A 19,156-nucleotide genomic window follows, 5' to 3' on the forward strand; every position below is an offset into this window, starting at 1 on the left:
AGCATTTTTGATGTAATACGCTTAGCCTTTCTGTTACATGCTAGAAGTCTTGCTCTCTCTCGCTTTCTTGTTGCCTAAATTGATAACAGACGTCGCCTGCAAATGGTGCGTTCAATTATTTAAAAAAGTTTAGAGTTTCCAACCAGTCAGTCACTGGTCAGTGAAGATGAAGCTGAAAATCTTCTGATTTCAGCCATCAGCTGATTTCTCTGTGCTGTGCTTAAACGATGCCACTGCCACTCTGCCTTTACTCCCATTGTTTTAGTTGGTTTCAGTCAGATACATGAAAAAGCATAAAAGTGGAGAAAAAATATGAAATCAGATTACATTATAATGCTATCTTGTTATTCTTGTCCTCACTGTGCACTAATGATGCAATTCTTATTAATGTGTAACTTATTGTGACATATTAACTATATTAAGACTGAAACTAAAGGAAGTTGACAGCAACTTATTAAATAAGGAATTTCTCTTAGGAATCCAAAACCAATTGCAATTCACTACTTATTGTCAAACAATTTTTTTTTTTTTGCTTTTCTTTCCAATTAATATTTCTTCCTGATTCTGTAAACTGAGATCAGATAATGATTAAAAAAACTGACTAATCAGAAGTACTTCATGCAGCTCGACTTAAAAAGAAAACAATCTCTGCAAATCCAGGGACTGTTTTCATTGGACAAAAAGAACAACTAAATACCGGAATATAATCTAAAGTTCTACAGACAGATAGATGGCAAAGCAGATCTTGAAACCTGAAAATCTAGGAACTGTGGTGTTCCTAGTTTTCTACTTATTTTTCTTTTATTTCTGGTTCCTGAAGCCAGAAATAAATGTTTTCTTAAATCCCTTCATTTTTTTGGTCACAAAACCTTTGTTTTGTTTTCATTTTTCTTCCCCCTCCCTGTCTCCCATTTCTCCTTCTATTGCAACAGTTGGTGTATGTTCCTCTTGGCAACGCTCCACAGTCTGTTTGATGTGGTTTCCAGAAGTCCTGAACTGCAGTCCCTGGCCACTCTTTCTGTCATCGGCAGACCTGCTGTCTCTTTAGCCTCCATTGACTCCTGTTAACCTCCTCCTACCTTCCTCACATCGCAGCAGCTGCTTTCCTTCCCACTGCACATTTCAGCATGGAAATGATCTGATTCCCATTATTTGGTAGTAAACGGGAATTCACTGTGGGCTGCATACCAAAGTGCACACTTGCAAACACTGTTGGCTCTCTAGGCAGGAATTTGCCTCTTTGCTGAACATCTTCCAGGCTGTGTTCCAGCAAGTGGAGAAAAATTAAAGAAGCCTGCTGCTTCCCCATTGCAAATAAGATCAGGGCGGCCTGAATTTATGATTTACTTCTTAAGTCATGAGTCACCTGGGGCTTGTACTTTTTCCGTCACAATATTATGTAAAACTATATCAAAGTTAATTAGCTCTGTTGAACCAAACTCTGCCGGTGACCTCTACATGTTGTAATTTGAGTGATAGAAGCAGAGGAAGTGGAGACAGCCAGATAGTTGCTCCAGAGAGGGCCTAGCAGAGGACAATCAGTGACCCTATATGGGCGCCTTTCCTGCACATAGCAGCAGGTTTAAAGGGAAACTGATAGGCAGGTGAAATATCTGCCACTTACAGAAAAGAGTCAGGGACCGGAGAGGGCACACAGGACACAATGGATATGGATTGGGTCACAAGGCTGACGAGGCCATCCAAACGAAATGAATATTCCTTGGAAAGTACACTTAGCGACACTTAGGTCTCAGAACAAAACACTAGAGCTGAGGAAATTAGCTCCTCACTTTTGTTTGGCAGGCTGCATCAGCCCTGCCAAACAATACACTGCATCAGGTATTTTAACATCGTGTATGCGATACTGTGGATCGCAAAAGTATTCATACCCACCTACTTCAATGTCTTTGGGGATTTTGTGATTTGTGTGATTTATTTTTTTTTTTTTGTGAAGTTTATTTTAAAGGGGGGATTAAAATGTATTCAAAATAAAAAATATGTAAAGTCTCTGACACTCCTAATTAATAGCCTGCGTGTAATTTAATCTCAGCCTGATGCCAGCTGCTCTACAAAGGCTTTAGAGGTTTGTTGGAGAACATCAGAGACCAAACGGCATCATGAAGACTGAGAAACACAGCAGACAGGTCAGGAAGAAAGATGTGGAGAAATTTAAAGCATAGTTAGGTTGTAAAGCAATATCCCTGGCTCTATTCAATCCATCTACTGAAATGGGAAAGAGAAGTTAATTAACTTATTCTGCCCCTGAAAAAAAAGGGAACGCCATTATTTCCATGTCAACAACAAAGATTGTTTCTGCTGTTTTGGCAAAGAAACAGCTTGTGTGTTTTTTTATTAACTTTACCAAAACATCTTAATGCCCACCTACACATGAACAAATATACTACTGCAATAGAGTCTGAATGGTACCTAACTTTTTTTTTTTTTTTTTTTTGAAATCCAAAGATTTCTTAGCAATATTCCTAATGCATATTTTGTGATTAATCTAAATTTGCGGTTTATTTTGCAGCCTTGCTACAAGCATGTTTAAACATGACCATGGAATTACTGACAGAAAACCTATTAGAGCACTAAAAATACAGCCAGTTAAAATGGTTGGCCTAAAAGCAACTGAGAATATATGACGAGACTTTCAAAATTGATATTTACAATCTCTCTGGATCCAATACGACTAACACTGAGCTGGGCATGGTTTGACATAACCACCTAAAAATGGTCGACTACTGTCTTCTGTGTACATTTAAAACTAAAAAGCCAATGAACTTATAATGCAGCTTCTTACAGTCCACCAGCGGAAATATTTGTTTTAATGGTGTTGGCTTCCGGTTGGTATCAGATGTATGCAGTGTGGTGGAGCTAAACATGCCCAGGGGGATCGAGTGATATTGGTGTCTCATTTTCAGGGACAAACAAGCACATACAGGGACCAGACATGGCTGTCACATCTGCCTTAGCTTCCCTGTCAGCAGCCCTGAGGGCAATGGGCAGGGGGGCAGCCTGAGCGCACTGGTCAGGGGACACACACAGAAAAAGTCTAGATGTACTTATGCAATGACAGAGATGCATTTGCAGCACAAATGCAAGAACATATGTCACAGCTGTTGTGGCCGCAAGTTCAAACTCTCTCAAAATGAAGTGGGGGGGGGGAGGAACAAAAAACAAAAAAAAAACAAGAGCTTTCCTTGTAATGCTCCCAGGATCACCAGCCTGACCTTCCTGGCTGAAAAGCAGCTCATTTAGTCCCCAAACCTGGCTCCATTTTTAACTTTCCCAGATTGATCAGTGATCGTGCTGGCGCCAAGAAGCTGTATAGCTTTACATCAGCGCGGAGGAGGTTTAGTGGTTTTCAATAGTATTTCAGGATATCCTTGCCGCTGCTGCTGCTGCTGCTGCAGTTTTTGGCAGACTAACAGCTGCCACCAGCATTAGTGTATGAGCACACACTTCTTAATGTTCCCCCAGCCCTTAGCCTCATGTGTCACATGGACTGCATCCAACTTAACCCCAGTTGCTGCTCCGCACTGGGTGGACTGGTTGAAAAAAAAAACAAGAAAAAAAAGTGCGAGAGCAGCAAATTACAATATGCTTGAGAGTCTCCTTTCATTGAGATTTAAGGCTACAAACTATATTGTGAGGACCAGCTTGTCTGAAAGAAAGGGCGGAGACACTTTACTAATTATATGCGATTTATTATTACAGATGAAAAGTGATTACTTACAGTCTCTGGACCAGGGAAATTAGTTACATAGCATTGTTGCTTATAATTTGACAACACTGCCTTGAATTCACTGAGATGTAAAATTAATTCTTGCAGTTGTTTTCAATGGGACCTTCATGTTCGCCCTGCACACTGTTAAAAATCTGAGAAAAATACAAATGATTGGGCTTGGCTCAGTAACTTCATTGTGCAGGGGGGGGGGGGGGGGGAAAGCCAAACTGGACGGGCTTCAGTGGTTTTAGGCCTTTTGAGGGTTGCTTTGTGAGGATTTATGTATTTAATTACGCACTCATTCTACTAATGTAAGTCAAGAAAAAAGGATAAGAAAAAAAAAAGATGCTACATGAAGCCTATGAGCTGGTAGTTTCCCTCTTACTGAAAGTTGGCCACTGCTGCTGTTTAGCTCCCCTTGAACTGGGCTAATACTTGTCTATTCCGATTAGGATTAGGAGCCTGGGCTCAGGGACCCGGGACACGTAATCTAATAAATCAAGATAAAAAACCCTGAGATTGGTTTACAGAGGGCTCGGATTTACCGTTGGCCATCTCAGAGAAACAGGGATTAACACAGCATTTGGTGCTGTAGTTACCCCCCGCCTTAAGCCCTCCCCTTCCACACACAAACAGAGAACTGGAGGGGGTTCTGTGTCCGAGGAGGAAGAGAGAGAGAGAGAGGAAGACTTACAGGGAGGGAGAAGACGAGGAGGGCTGGCCAGGGCTTTATATTGCTTAGTAGACAGCAAGTTAAACTTGCAGTGACAAGGTCAGGTTAGTCCTTGTACAAAAGGCTTTGTTCCATAGGCAGATTAAAGGTCTCTCTGACAGATTTTACACTTTTGGATCATGTTGAACATGTCTGAAGTTAATCCGTTCTGTTCGAGGGAGAAGGCCTGTTGAATGAAAAAATGACAACCTATCTGTAGTTTATAAAAAAATTATGATTTTTTTTTTATATGATGCAGACAAATTGAATTTCATTGAAATCAAGTTGTCTTTCAAAATTTCTCTGTTAATATTGAGAAAATACTGTTTAATTCCTGAAATATTCAAATATGCATAAATTGCTTAATATTTACTTAATTTAGACATTAACCTGTATTATTTTTCACTGTATTAACAAAAGACAAACCTAAATACTATTTACTGTCAGATTTTCACATTCAGAAACAGAAATTAAAATTGCTTGTTAAATAAAAGTTAGTATTGGTTTAAATTTTGTCTCCTCATGGTGAAGCAGCAGTGGAGTCCTCCTCAGTTTTAGAAGGTTTTTTAAAAATGTTTTTCTTTATTTTAAAAACAAATTAAGTTTTACGCTGTCCAAGTCAGAAATCCCTGGATTCATATACTTTGATATAACAATTTTTTTTTTTTTGCTTGTTTTTCTCTCATTTTTAGTCCAGTTACTGTACCCGACGAGGGCAGTGTTGGGCAGTTCTCTTGTTTTCTAGTCTTAACCTGAGATAAAAGGAAGAAGTTACATGTTTGTTACAGGCTGGAGCCTGCGATTAATAATGTTTTTATTTTTAGATAGTATGTGAAAGATGAAGACAAAGTAGTGCTTCATTGTATCGTAGAAGGCAACTGATTCATTGGTTATTATTTATTTTCAGTTTTCTTGTCACTGTTTAAGAAAAATCCTGCCCACAGCATGCTGCTGCCACCACATGTACATGTACAACTGGTGACTGTTTCTGATATTGACTACAAGAGCAGATACCCAGGGCAGCATTAGAGTAGGGGCGCACAAGCACTGCACACAAAAAACTAAAACCTTATTCATCTGTCATTTGCACCCTGAAGACTTTTTACATTGCTGGGATAGCCATGTCTTGCAAGATTTTCAGCTGTGACATACTTTTTTATTTTCTCTATGATATAATGCACTGAAAACTTCTCCGCAACTTCAACTCTGACCTTTCTGCTATGATCCTTGGTCTTCACACAGCTGCTTGTTCACTAATGATCTCTGCAGTTTGTTTCCATCCATCCATCCATCCATCCATCCATCCATCCATCCATCCATCCATCCATCCATCCATCCATCCATCCATCCATCCAAGAATGCTGCTCAGACATAGCAGGTTTTCAGCGGGTTTAACACAATATTAATCATTTAAGGTTTAAACAGTTATGTCTGTGTGGCAGTTGTGCTTCCTTTCCTGCTGAGCGTTTTCCATAGAAATGGGGCCAAAAGAAATCAACCTGAAATTTGAATTCTTTCTATTTTCCCCGTGCTGCCAGGGTTTCATATAAAGTTTAACATATCAAAAGTGGAATGCGCTTTCATCTGCTCGCATGTCTTGTTAGGCAATATCAAACACAGGAAATTCTTTCTACATCCGCATATAAAGGTTGAAAAATCCTAGCAACACATCACAGCTTGTGCAAAAGAGGCCTTTTCTTTATTTCTGAGGGAACTGTTAGTAATATCACTGGGCAATTAGCAGGGAAACTAGAGAGAAATGGAGAAGCCAATTACTTCTGCGAGTTAGCTAAAGGCCATTTTAAACTGTGTGCCCATGACATAATAATGTTTATGGTAAATATTATAGTTGGAGACAGTGAGTGCATGGCGTGAGAGGCAAGGGAGGGGGAAAAAAAGGCATCAATCTCATATCGAGAATAATTTATTAAGATCTGAGATGCGGCAATTACGTGGAAAGGACCAAAAAGAAAAAAAAAAAAAAGAGAAGACACCAACTCTCCAGGAACCGCATACATGATTGCAATCTTGATTAAATCCCCCTGGATCTAATGAGTTGATTTTCTGCTGTTAATATTGCATTGGCTGATGATGGATTCGTTAAGATAATGGAACGAAGCTAAAATATAAATGACTCCCTGTCAAGGAGCAGATTTTCGTCATTTTCCGTCTGACACCTCCGCCGTGGGGATTTGGCGAGGCCTTTTTGTGTTTAAAACCATCAGGATCTGGAATACTAATTGCTGTGTGGACGCCGCTGATGCCTCTCCTCCTCTCCGCTCTTGCCCTCCCTCACCCATCGTCTCTGCAAATATCTACTGCATATCTCTGCACAAAAAAAACCCCAGCCTTTCTGTAAGGCTGATGAAAGCGAACATGTTCTCTTTTTTTTACACTACATGGAACGGTTAATTCAGTTAAGTTAGTGCTTGACACCTGCATATCAGCAACTAAGTTAAAGATTGAAGACATATATTTAAAGATACTGTTTGTCACAGAAAACAGAAACTTAAGCAAGTCAGCCTGTGCTGTTGAAATGAATTAATATTATGGTCTCTCTTTGGCGCTGAGCGGATCGGAGCTCGTCTTTCTTTGTTTTGAATTATCTGTCACTCAGGTCGAGCGGATGGGCAAAATATACAATGGACTATTGATCCCATTTCGTGTCGCTACCTGCATAATTTTGTCACAGAAAACATGCACATGGCCTTGCAAAATAGTTAAAAGTTTTTCATGTTTTGCCAAGTTAAAAACAATGCTTTTAACTGGGATTTTAGGTGATGAACCATCACAAAGCAAATACATAACTGTAAAATTGAATAAAAGGATGGTTTTCAAATTGTTCAAGAATCTTTGTTGGTGTGGGCGGCATCATGCAGTGGGAATGGTTTCCTTTAATCCCTGTGGGAATCTGATCAGTTTTTTGGGAGCTGGATTGGGTGAAATTAAGTTTTTTTTTCTTCCATAAGGATTTGCCCAAAGGCTGGTGCCCCACTGCTGATTCAGATTACCAAAATATTACTTAGTCTTTTAGTGAAGGCAACATCTAAGACATGCAGGACGCGAGCTTTTGAGGAGCAGCATTAGACACCTGTACCTGTAGTTCACTTTATTAAAGCAAATGACCAAAAATGCGGAATAAATCGACGTTAACATTGATATCGGACAATGTTAGTCATTTTTTTTAACATAATGATGGGATCTTGGGGTATTTAGCTGAACAATGGTGTGATTGTTTTTTTCACAGTGTACAAAGAAACATTTTTTTTTAATTCTACATAATATAGGCAAATATTTGTTATTGGCTCCAGTAATTCTATTATATCGATTTTGGCCTGGATTTTCATATCGATGCATCTCTAATATTGACTTGTTAGATCAACCCAGACCTAAATTGAATAGCGAATCTTTGAGCAGTTGATGATCACAGTCTTCCTCCATCCAGTCACTGAATGTAACATGACAGAATGAGGAAAAGTTTGAGCAGTATGAATACCTCGGAACAAACTTTATTAGAAAATAATTATCTGCAGAATCAAATTATTGAACAATGATTTGTTTTTCAGTGGTTGTAAATTTGTACTCAATACAAAGCTGAGCAGCTCTGTGACGTTGGCAGTAACTGAACGCCAACACCAAACTTTTTCCGTTATTGCCATAATTACCATTGTTGTCATTCTTGCATGCATAACCTGCCCCCGTCCTTTGTTGCGATTATGATTTTTTTTAATGTGTGATAGTGCGGCGAGGATTCACCCGATCTCACCACTCCCATCATCCCTTTCTTCTCTGTATCACTTTTTGTTTCCTTTTACATGGTTTTTTACTAAAAAGTCTTTTTTAATCAATCAAGGAGCAGGCAGAAAATAGGCTTTGTCATGGCCGGGCCCCAGGGTCGTGTTGTGCTCGCTCTGCCTGGTGACAGGTCTTCAAAAGGGATAAAAAGGGATATTTTGGGGCCAAAACGGGGGTTTCCATGGCACCGGCACTTGTTGCACATGGATCACCATTCTTTGGTCCTGCGTGAGATTGAGGTTTCAAAGGGCAGGACAACAAAAATTAGGCTCGGAGGGGCTGCAGAGGTGGCTGCCCTCAAGTCCCTGACTCCTTCCTCTCCTGGGGGGAAAGAGAGAATAGGAGCCAGAAGTGACAGAACAAAAAGGGGCCTACTAGGTGCTGTCAAATATGCATGAGTAAATGACCACTTGCTCTCTCCCCGGCGTGTTAAAAAATCTGCGAACCAGAGTCAGATTGGAGGGCTCGGCGCGCAGACCTTTGCAGTGAGAAGTGTATTCTCGTTGCGGCTTCCACTTCATGTAATTAGAGGTTGTTTCGTGTAGAATGAGGTCACGTAAACTTGTACGTTTCTGAGTTTATGTGTGGGAAATGAAACCAGGAAACTTAAACAATAGTCTGGCAGTCATTACTGCAAAGAGGGTTATTATTTTAAACTTTGCTGTTCAGCCAACTGTGTGTTTGCTTGTTCCTGTTATTTTGATTTGTAATAATTAAAAGACTAGGCCTCTGATGTAGCAACTTAACTTGTTTACTACTTAATGTCAGACTGGTTTGCGTTGACATACAGCGCTGTGAGGAAGAGCGTGTCTCTTTACTAAATTCTTCTGTTTCTGCTTTTTTGTCACTCTTACAAGGAAATGTGTCAGACCATCAAAAAAATTTAATACCAGGCAGAAAATCAGAGTGAATATAACATTAATTGATAAATTACAAGAAAAATGCCGTCCAAACCAATCTGATCCCATGTGGAAAAAGTCATTGTCATTGTTGTTAAATTGTGACTTAACTGTGGTTTTAATACATTTTTGTTTTAGCCAGGCCTGATCACTGCCAAATCTATAAAATAAAGAAATCCAGCAAATAGAGCCTATCTGACAACATAAAGTAGACCTCAAAGAGTAACACAAGCCAAAGTTATTCCTGAAGAGATGAGAAGCAAAGTCACTGACATCTATCTGTCTACAAAAGCTTTTGGACTCAGTAAGAACCTCTAATGTTGCAAGACAATGTCCCAAAAATAATCAGTAAGTCCATGTCTGCAAGGCTAAAACACAGAAGGAAGAGGTTTTGAAGTGGCCTAGTCAAAGTCTGGGAATAAGTCAGTCTGAGATGCTATGATGTTCATGCTAATAAACCATCTGTTGTGGTTGAAATAGAACAATTATGCGAAGCTAATTGGGTAAAACTTTGCCAGTGATGTGAAAAATGTATGTCCAGTTTGACCAAAGCCTTGTTGCAGTCAAGTGTAGCACCAACAAATTAGGGATGTTTTAACAGCTTTTGTTTTGTTTTTGTCATTAAATCATTGATCATTATTAAATCATTATTTGAAGCCTGAATTTTATATTTACCCATTATTTTTGTTGAATGTTTAATTTTGTTAGACAATCTAAAACATCTACATGTGACAAGAAAAGCTAAAAAAAATTCTAAAAAAAGAAATCTTTAAGGACCACATAAAAATTCGCAGCAATTTATGAATCTGTTTTGAGCTGCTTTCAATTATTTAAAAAAATGGTGTTCATGATTATGATTATTAATTTTCTGCTGCACCAGGATTTATTTATTTTTTTCTAAAGAATTATGCATAAATGGCATTATGAGGTCAAGGTTTTTACATGTCAGGAGCCCTTTAAGTAATTTGCAATAATTTCCATAGCATCATCACTGCCACCTTCAATAACAAACAAGGTTATACACACTCACAGGTCCTTTTCTTCACGCATTTGAGCTACACACGTGTCGGGAGGGCGTGCAGTGCAATAAAAGCAGTCGAGAAGAACATTTCTGGCGCTATCAATAAACATTCAGGAGTTTTTGTATAGTAAAAGTGGCTGCATATTCCCTTGGTGCTGCATCAACAGCTTATTGTAGTGAAATTTCAAAATATATGGATGAGTGGAGGTGCACGTTCATGTTCATCTATTCGAGGTTCTCTGCAATGTGCTGCCAGCCTGTTTAAAAGGTTAACGCAGTTGGGATATGTTTCTTGATGGGATTTTATCATGCCAGGCATGCTCTGTTTCCTGATGAATATATTAAAATTATTACTGTGCAAACAGAGTTTCTAATTACTGACCTGCTTGCTATTGTACTGTGCGTTCTGTGTGCACCCCCCACCCTTCTTCTCCATGCCTTGTTTATTTATCTGCACCAGTGAATACAGAATAGTCTATGCAATGTCATTTCCATCCACATGAAAATGATTTTGAAAATGCCAATCTTGCCTATTATACAGTGTAATTACTTGTCTGCTTTTTGATTTTATCATATCTTCAGCCAGTGGGAAGATACTTGCAGAGGCTAAACATCTTAGCGGTGCGTTTCAGCAGATGATTTGCCTGGGGGAAAAAAAAAAAAAAAAAAAAAAAAAGGATAGAAAAGAGAATCTTCACTTTGTAAATGAGTAAAGTACTCTCAGACACAAAGCATGAGACAGTGTGTCATTCAGGGGTCGACCTGCTGTGTGTTTTTAAGCTTCTACCAATAGACATGTCAAAAGGTGTGTTGATTGATTTGGTTTGAACAGTCCGAAATTTTTATTTAGGAAGTGTTATACAGAAAATATGGTATGTAGTTTAAATTGACAGAGAAAATGTGACATGATAAGAAAATAAATGGTATGCATTCTCACATTTTCTCATGGATTTTAGTCAACACTTAGTAGTGCATAAATATGAAGTGGAAAGAAAATCAAATATTGTTTTTTTTTAAATATTTTTTAAATAAAAATTATTAAACATTACTTTGCATTTATATTCAGACATCTTTGCTGTACATCAGTAAATTAAATTTAGTTCAGCCAATCATTTTCAGAAGTATCCCAATCCTATACAGCGTGCATGTGTCTGCAATTTAAGAGACACACAAACATGTGGAAGAATGCGATTTGGTCAGATGAGTCCAAAATGTAACTTTTTGACCCTCACAATTCAACATGCGATGAAAAAGTAACACTACACAATCCTGAACATGACATCCATGAGTGAAACGTGGTGATGGCAGCACTATGGTGTCGGGTTGATTAGGAGATGGGTGGAGCTAAATGCAAAGCTCTCGTGTAAGAAATCCTGTCAGAGGCTGCAAAAGGCTTGACATTCACGTTCCAACAGAACAATGACCCGAAAGCTGAATGACTGAATGAGCGTTAGCTGTTTTCGCAAAAAAAAAAAAAAAATGGGCAAACATTTTAGATTCTACATGTACCAGCTGCTGGAGATATACTTTAAAGGTGCTGCTATCTTTGCAGTGAAACATAGTTCAAAGTCAATAAAAATGGCTTAGGGGGCTCAACTTTTAGATACTGTAAGTAATCTTCATATATTTTTTTTTCATATTTGTTAATGTCTTCCTCCCAGTGCTCCTACTTCCATCTGAAAAATGCTCTGCTCCTAGTCAGAAACAACCAGTCAGAGCCATCTTAGCACTGTCAATCATGCTGGTGTATGCGCTGCTCAAGACTGCTGGTTTGCTGCAGCTGTGCTAATGACAGAGAAACATCTTACTGCTTATCTGTCATCATGCTAACTAGCCTCCATATTCATGGAAGGGTCCACTGAGAGAGAGGAGCTGTAGCTCTGCAGGGAGGAAGAGGGAGGGTGACAATGGCAGCTGTAACAAATATATATATAAAAAAACTTTTTTATATATATAAAAGTTACATTCTTCAGCTTTAAATGCACACAATTCATTTTGTACTTCAAACTGTAACACAATCTTTCAATTGTTTTCATCAGTCCATCGTGTAAAATCCATCACAATTTGTAGCTGTAACGTAACAAAAAGCGAGAAAGTTCAAGAAGTTCAAATACCTAAACAAATTTGAATCTCAGCTGTGGCTTCCCCCAGCAGGTTTTTCAACTTTTGCAGCCAAATTTGTTCCTTTTTCATTTCTCTTTTATTGAAATGGCTGCACGTCTTTTGTGTCAATCAACCGTTTTCCTTCTGCATGAGTTGCCTTCGAATCAGAAGTTAAGTGGGAAGGTGTGGCACACATATTTCCGAAGAATTTGCCATACGTTATAAAAGAAAAGGGCAACCCTGTTGTTTACTTGTCTGCCTGTAATGTTGCACAGGGGGTTGATCATGAGAGTTGATAGGAGCTGCAATTTAAAAAGAGGACAGTGCAGCTCTGAACAAAAACAATTAAAGGAAAATGAAAGACGGCCCCAAGGGTTAAAAATAGAAAATTATCAACATGCATGCTGGATTCCACTATCCCCCGCTCCACATCCCCCCCGTTCACTCCCCTCAAACTTACTGGGCCTGCATTGTTATGTATGATCAGATCTGCCAGTTCTTCCTCTAAGCTCCTTGTCACATTTTGACTTAATGAAGTGCAACTTAGAAGGGAATTGGGTTCATCATGCTAGTCGCACGATGCTCCCTTGTTGTAGCAAACAGGAGTGGCATGGGACCGGAGAGCTACAGCGCGAGTCGTTATCATTCCGGTCAGTCTGTTTAACACAAAATTAAACAAAGAACTAATTAGTGCCTCATGAATTAATAACTGCACTGTTGCCGAGAAGAAGTTGGGTTGCTGAGGGGAGATATAAAATAAGTAGGAAGATCAGGTTAGAATTATTATTACTTTTTTTCTAGGGTGCATGTGCTCTCAAGGTTAGGAAACTTTAGAGAGGATTTAAGACGCGGCGTGTCCTGGTACAGCACTGAAACTTTGTCTGGATTTCTGTGGCTGCACTAATAAAAGAAGGACTTAGATGAAGCAATCAACCTTACATTTTAGCCGTGTCTATCCTTCCTTCCCCATAGGGTTAACTGTACCCTCTCCCCGTAGCCTCCCGTCAGTCAAAGAGGTTCGCAAACCTCCCTCATCCTTTTCTTCCAACTGGGACGAGGGGCCTGTTTTCATCAAAAGGACAGGGTTGGACAAAAGCATCATCTTTAGAGTCACATTATTCTAATAAGCATGCACTGCAGCATGGAGGAGCTATGCAAATGCAGGAACATTATGTTCATATACAGTGCCTTGCAAAAGTATCCACACCTCTTGAGCCTTTTCGCATTTCATCCCGTTACAACCGCAATCTTCAGTATATTTTGATCTTATGAGACGTACCAACACAAGGTGTAGCAATACAGAAGATCTGAATTTTAAAAATTATTTTATTTATATTATTAAACGCATTTGTATTCAACCCTTTGACTGCCGTCTTTTGCTGAAGTTACAGTTAAAACATGTCCACAGTATTTCTCCATCAGCTTGAATAGCAATTTTAAACTTGTGCAACTAGTTATAAGTGGGATTTAGACTTTGACTGAGCCGTGCATGTTAGGATGGATAGGCCATGCTTTTTAGTACATGAAGATCACATTGCACCTTCTTCCATATGCTTGCAGTATAATTTTCATCACTGTGACAAACTGCAAATGGGATTTCTTACAGGCACTTCAGCACTGGCTTTATGTGATTCTTATACTTATCACTAACGGTGAATTTGAAGACAGTTAGTTGCAGTAAGTTTCATTTAGGATTATTGGAGTTATAAAGGCATACAAATGCACATAAAAGTTAAGAACTATGCATTCTTTTCCTTTCAGTGTCCAGCTATGCCCTATTTTTGTGTTGTTTTATATCAAAATATAAGTACATTGTTTGAAGGTTGTGACAAATGTGGTTAAAATTATACCCCTGGAAATCTTTTAATATCATGAAACAGAAAACAATTAACCTGAAACTATTTTTTTCATTCTGGAGCTGAAGATTAGATGTTAATGTTAATAGTTTGTTTTTATTAAAAAGTTCTGAATATATCTCTTGCACTTTATTGGATACCCTAAGTATTTGGAACATAAACAAAATAAATCAGGGATAAATCAGAAATGCATTCATTCTGTACTTTAAATAGACCTGTTTAAGAAATGAACAAAATTTAAACCTTTAAATCATGACAGTTTGCTGATTTCTGCTGTGCCACCGATATTACTCTGTTTTCTGATGCGATGTAAAGTTTTTAACACAAATAAACAGACAGCCTAAGAATTCCTGAAATGATTCTGGTGTTATCTGCTTATATGGGTTTTGATTACATGGACTGAACCAGAGTGTAGACATGGATATTGAAAGGTTAGACGCCATATGCATTCAGTCAGAAAGCTTGAACTGGACAATAAATTCATTGAAATGTAGCCATTACATACAGATCTAGTCTTGTAAAAGCAAACCAGTCTCAGTTAACTTGACTATACAATAGTTGATTGTCTTTGTGTTGGTTTTATCATATAAAATAATAATAATAAAAGAAAAATTCAAGTTTGTTCTTTTTCCCAAGGCACTACAACAGCCCACAGAGGTAAACCTTGTCCAGGTTTTTAATGCTCTTCTCCCCCCGGACCCCTTTGCCTTCTTTCTCAGATGAGACGAGCCCCCCACCCCTGCACGGATTGACTCCCCAGGAAGAGAGAAACGAGGTAGGGCAAATCCCGAACATGACTGATTACTGTCCCCACCATCTCCCCTGTTCATATCTCCAACAATATCAGGCATCTTCATTAATCCCCGCGGATCAATGTGTCTGGGGGTTGTAAAAATTGACAAATGACTTATTAGAATCCCACCGTTTTATTTTCCAACTGATTAACTCACAGCAATGTTGTACACTATACAGGCTCACTGATGTATCTGTTTTCCAAAGAGAACCCCCTCCGCTCCCCCTTCCCCTCCTCCTCCTCCTCCTGCTCTTCCTCCTCTCCGTCTCTCTCTTTGACTCTCTATCTCTCTGTCTTAGTGTGACGGATCCATACTGAATAAAATGTACAACAGAGTGCGTTGGAAGCCCTGCCAGGCTCCAGCGACTCAAAACTACAGGAACAAAAAGGCAGTTTTGACACATAAAAAACCACCAGTTATGTTTCCTGACATAAGCTGCCTTATGGGGGCAGCTGGTAGAGGCTTTTTGTTTTTTGTTTTTTGCCTGACTTGCAGAAGTCACAATGCCAAAAAAACACACAAATAGACACTTAACAGTCCATTGGAGAACTGGAACTGCTTAAGGTGGAAGTAATAAATAGCATTTTAGCAACGCGCTGTCTCGGTTTTTTTCAAGCATGTTTGCCAAATTCTTGTTCTCCAGGTTGCACCGTTCTGCTAATTGTGTCGTGTTGTTTTATTTTTTTTATGCCTGTTTTATGTCTGGATGCTGTTGTAACTCCGTCCCACATTCTCATCTTGACAAAATAATGCAATTTTTCCACTGCGTGGCATTTATTACTGTAAGACATTAGACACAGACATCTAAGTGCAGATGACATCCACCAAATTAACAAGAGTATAAAACCTTTTGTTGCTGATAAAAAATCAGCCTCTGTACAATTTGACTCTCTAGAGAACGCTAATGACTTGTGACTTGAAAAAACTGGGTTGATTTTTTTTTTTTTCCTTCCTCCCTCTCCCTCCGTGAGATGAAACCTTCTGTGCTAATGATGTTAGCCAGTATGAGCACAATGCTGATGTGGGAGTCTGTCATGAGGATGCACACAACAGCCCTTGCCCCTGGCCTCCTTGTCAAGAGGGATCTAAACATTCAGAAGTGACAGTCTGGGCTGTCTCATGTCAAACCAGGGACCCTCGCTAACACCGGGGGGCTGGCGTGGCTGTGAATCGAGGTGGAATGCTACACCGCACTCTTTTGTTTCTGCTGGTGTCACTCACGAACCAGAAAGAAGACACACTCCCCACATCAATCAGGGCCCGGTGTACCTCCCTGCAATCACAGATTCCCACATACAGAGTCCTGCACCATTATTGCCGTCCCTTGTAAGGATGTGTGCAGAGGCCTTCAAATAAATTGACTTTTTATTGCAGTTTCATAGTATCATGTTGCACAATTTGTGCAGTTCGCGAACACTGAGCCTTGGAGAAATACACTGTGCGTATTTTTATTCCCTCCCTTTTGTAACAGCATTAAAGAGTGCCTTTGAGCAGGTTGCTTGTAGGAGAAAAGTTAAGTGAGATTCAGCTGAATTCCAGAGTAATACTGCTTGTCTAACCACAAAACAACAACATAACTGAGCACAGTAAGCTTAATTGGCTTTTGTTGTATGTTAATGAAACTAATCATAAAGGCCAACTGGCTCTAACATGAGACCTTGACACCCCTCTGCTCTCCCCCCACTCCTCGTGGCTCCGACAAACTTTTCGAAAAGATGGAGTTCCTCTCCTAGACAGTCTGAGGAAAATTAAACCACCAAAATTGTTTTCATTGGTTAGCGGGGATAATCTCGGGGGACTATAAGGCTTTTAATTGAACTCAGTGAGAAGAAATTTGTATGACTGTTTGCCAACAACATTGGTGTGTCTGCTTTCCACTTCTGCCCCCTCTCAAAGGGAGGCGCAGTAACTCAGGTATAGTTATTATATAAAGTAAGGGTGACCTCAGTAACCATATGTGCATTCTTCCTTTCTTCCTAAGGGGGTAACACGATCATAAAATGGTACCGTATTTGTTTTATTGATAGGTATAACAGTGCACCCTGACATAAAATTGACAGATTTAAGTGTCTATATCTGAGACTTTTATTTTAAAGTAAAAAAAAAAGAAAAAAAAGAAAGCACTTCTAGAGTTGTTGTTTGTTCATATAACTGGTAAGACTCGTCTTCAGGTTACTAAAAAATTAGGGAATTCCCTTTTACTAGGTATTTACACTAAAATATTTTGTTTGACAACAATGTGCTGAATTTGGGAAAAAAAGTAAAATAAAAAACAATAACAAATAAGATCATTTCCAATGAAAAAAAAAACACTGCCAATGTCAAACCTTTAGCAGCTAACACTGCTAAGGTTAGCGTTGGCTTCAAGCTAAGCTTAAAGTTTGCTTTATAGTTTTTAGCCTCTAATTAGTTTCGCCCAAAACACTTACAAGTTAGAACAGAATTTTGTTTTTAGCATTGTTTAAGAGTGATTCACTCTTTTTCTATTTGTAAAACCTTAGAGGTACTTTTAATTATAATTTATTTCACTACAAGCAAACAAGCCACAACAACATAGAAAGTGGTAGTTAAAAATGGGAAGAGAGTGACTGACAAGAGGGTAATGGTTTATAAACATGGTGAAAATGCAGCGACTGGCTAATAGGTAACATGAAGCTAAAGTTACGTAAAAGGAACTTTAGCTTCATTAAACTAAACTAAAAGGACAGTCAAACTATTTTTTTAAACCAGACTGCATTTAATAATCTACTTCAGAATCTAGACGAATCAAAAATGCACTTGTACACTGAAGAGACAGTTAAAGATGTTTCTGCCTCTCTGTCATGTTTTACTGCCATTCTCATTTTGAGTACCTTTTTTATGTTTGCAAATAACAAAAATGTAGCATTTTCCGGCATTGTTTGATATAAGGCCACATTAGTAATAGAAAAGCATAAAAACCTTCCATACACAGACTGATCAAACCTGGACATTTTTTACAAATTCTTTGAAATGCAGCACATAATCTGTAAAATCTTTTTGTAAAGTCTTTTTGTGAAATCAGAAGGAGTGTGTTCTTATTTTCCCTAAATATGTATATCGTCAAAATGTTGTCCTTTCTCTTATTTTTGAATTCAGTATTGTGTATTGGTTCGTGAGGTGGATCTATCATCCTATTTCTAATTTGTTTTCCATTTGTAGATCTTAATCACAATGGAAAATAAATGTTGGTAATTCAAAGTCAAACTCTGCCTTTTTAGTATTTTGGTATTCAGGATTTGTTCAAAGAGGTCCAGTGATTCTGTAACACAGCAGTTTATTCAGTCAGGCATAAAAGTAAATAAAGCTCGCAGTCTGCCGTAGAAAAGATAATTTGTCTCACTGAGAAAAACACCAACTCATAAGCTCAGATTGGTATTATTGTATCACCGACTGTTGCACACGCTCCAAAATGAGCACTTGGCTGCTTTTCTGCAGTTTTCATTCTCTTGCACTTATTTTGGTCCATTGGATTTTTCCAGCGTGTCATAGCAGAGGCTTTTACATGGAAACGGCAGCCCTGTGTAAATATTTATGATGTAACATCTCCATGTGAATAGACTTTCTTCCCAATCCATCCATCATTACCGGCATATCGTGAAAGCCCACATCCCGGCGGTGGCTCAGGGCCTTAGGAAGCTCAGACAGGAGCGGCGTGTCCCCCTCTCAGTCAAAGTATTTGTTTTTCTTTTGACTGGGGGCAGCCCAGCTGTGAGGGCATTTCATGTGTCAGTCGCTCCACTTTCATTGGGGGCTGACTTCAAAGCCCGATCCAGCCCATTGTTTCTGCGACGTGGCCGCTGGACCTGACAATGCCCAAACAGAAAAATGTGATGTAGGTCAAATTACAGAGTTGTGCCCCTTAAAAGAGAAAAACAGAATTGTGGTGTGAAGACATTAAGCCCTGGTTAAGCTTGGCTTGTGTTGACTGTTGTCTGCACATTATTTGGCCACAAAGGAACTGACATGCAGAATGAAAAAGCGACTATCCATATCCAAACTTTCTTATTCAGGACTTAGGAGAAAATAGAGAAAAAAGCTCAGGTACGATTTTTTATTTCTTTATTTTTTTTTTTTTTTTTTTTTTGCTCCTCCTGGGGTAAATCAGACTCACAGACAGGCAGACAGAGTATCTGTTAGGGCTTGTGTCTGTACTGTTTTCTTTTTTTTTTTTTTTTTTTTTTTTTTTTGGAAAATTTTTTTATTGGAAAAAAAAAAAGGGGGGGGGGGA

The 19,156-nt window shown here is 38.9% G+C and overlaps 2 long non-coding RNA genes across 2 annotated transcripts in view; one reads left to right on the forward strand and one right to left on the reverse strand.

The window, feature by feature from the left end:
* The window catches only part of LOC106949117 (uncharacterized), a 101,807-nt gene extending 84,317 nt beyond the window's left edge, over nt 1-17,490 (forward strand). The window contains exons 4-5 of the long non-coding RNA XR_001425322.1: nt 14,833-14,888; nt 15,206-17,490. This is a non-coding gene — a long non-coding RNA (uncharacterized LOC106949117). The remainder of the gene's footprint in view (nt 1-14,832; nt 14,889-15,205) is intronic.
* The window catches only part of LOC106949118 (uncharacterized), a 15,431-nt gene continuing 11,658 nt past the window's right edge, over nt 15,384-19,156 (reverse strand). Inside the window, exon 2 of the long non-coding RNA XR_001425323.1 lies at nt 15,384-18,731. This is a non-coding gene — a long non-coding RNA (uncharacterized LOC106949118). The remainder of the gene's footprint in view (nt 18,732-19,156) is intronic.

The sequence above is a fragment of the Poecilia latipinna genome, unplaced genomic scaffold (genome assembly GCF_001443285.1).
Source record: "Poecilia latipinna isolate Pla-1442-1.1 unplaced genomic scaffold, P_latipinna-1.0 Scaffold326, whole genome shotgun sequence".
NCBI lineage: Eukaryota > Metazoa > Chordata > Actinopteri > Cyprinodontiformes > Poeciliidae > Poecilia > Poecilia latipinna.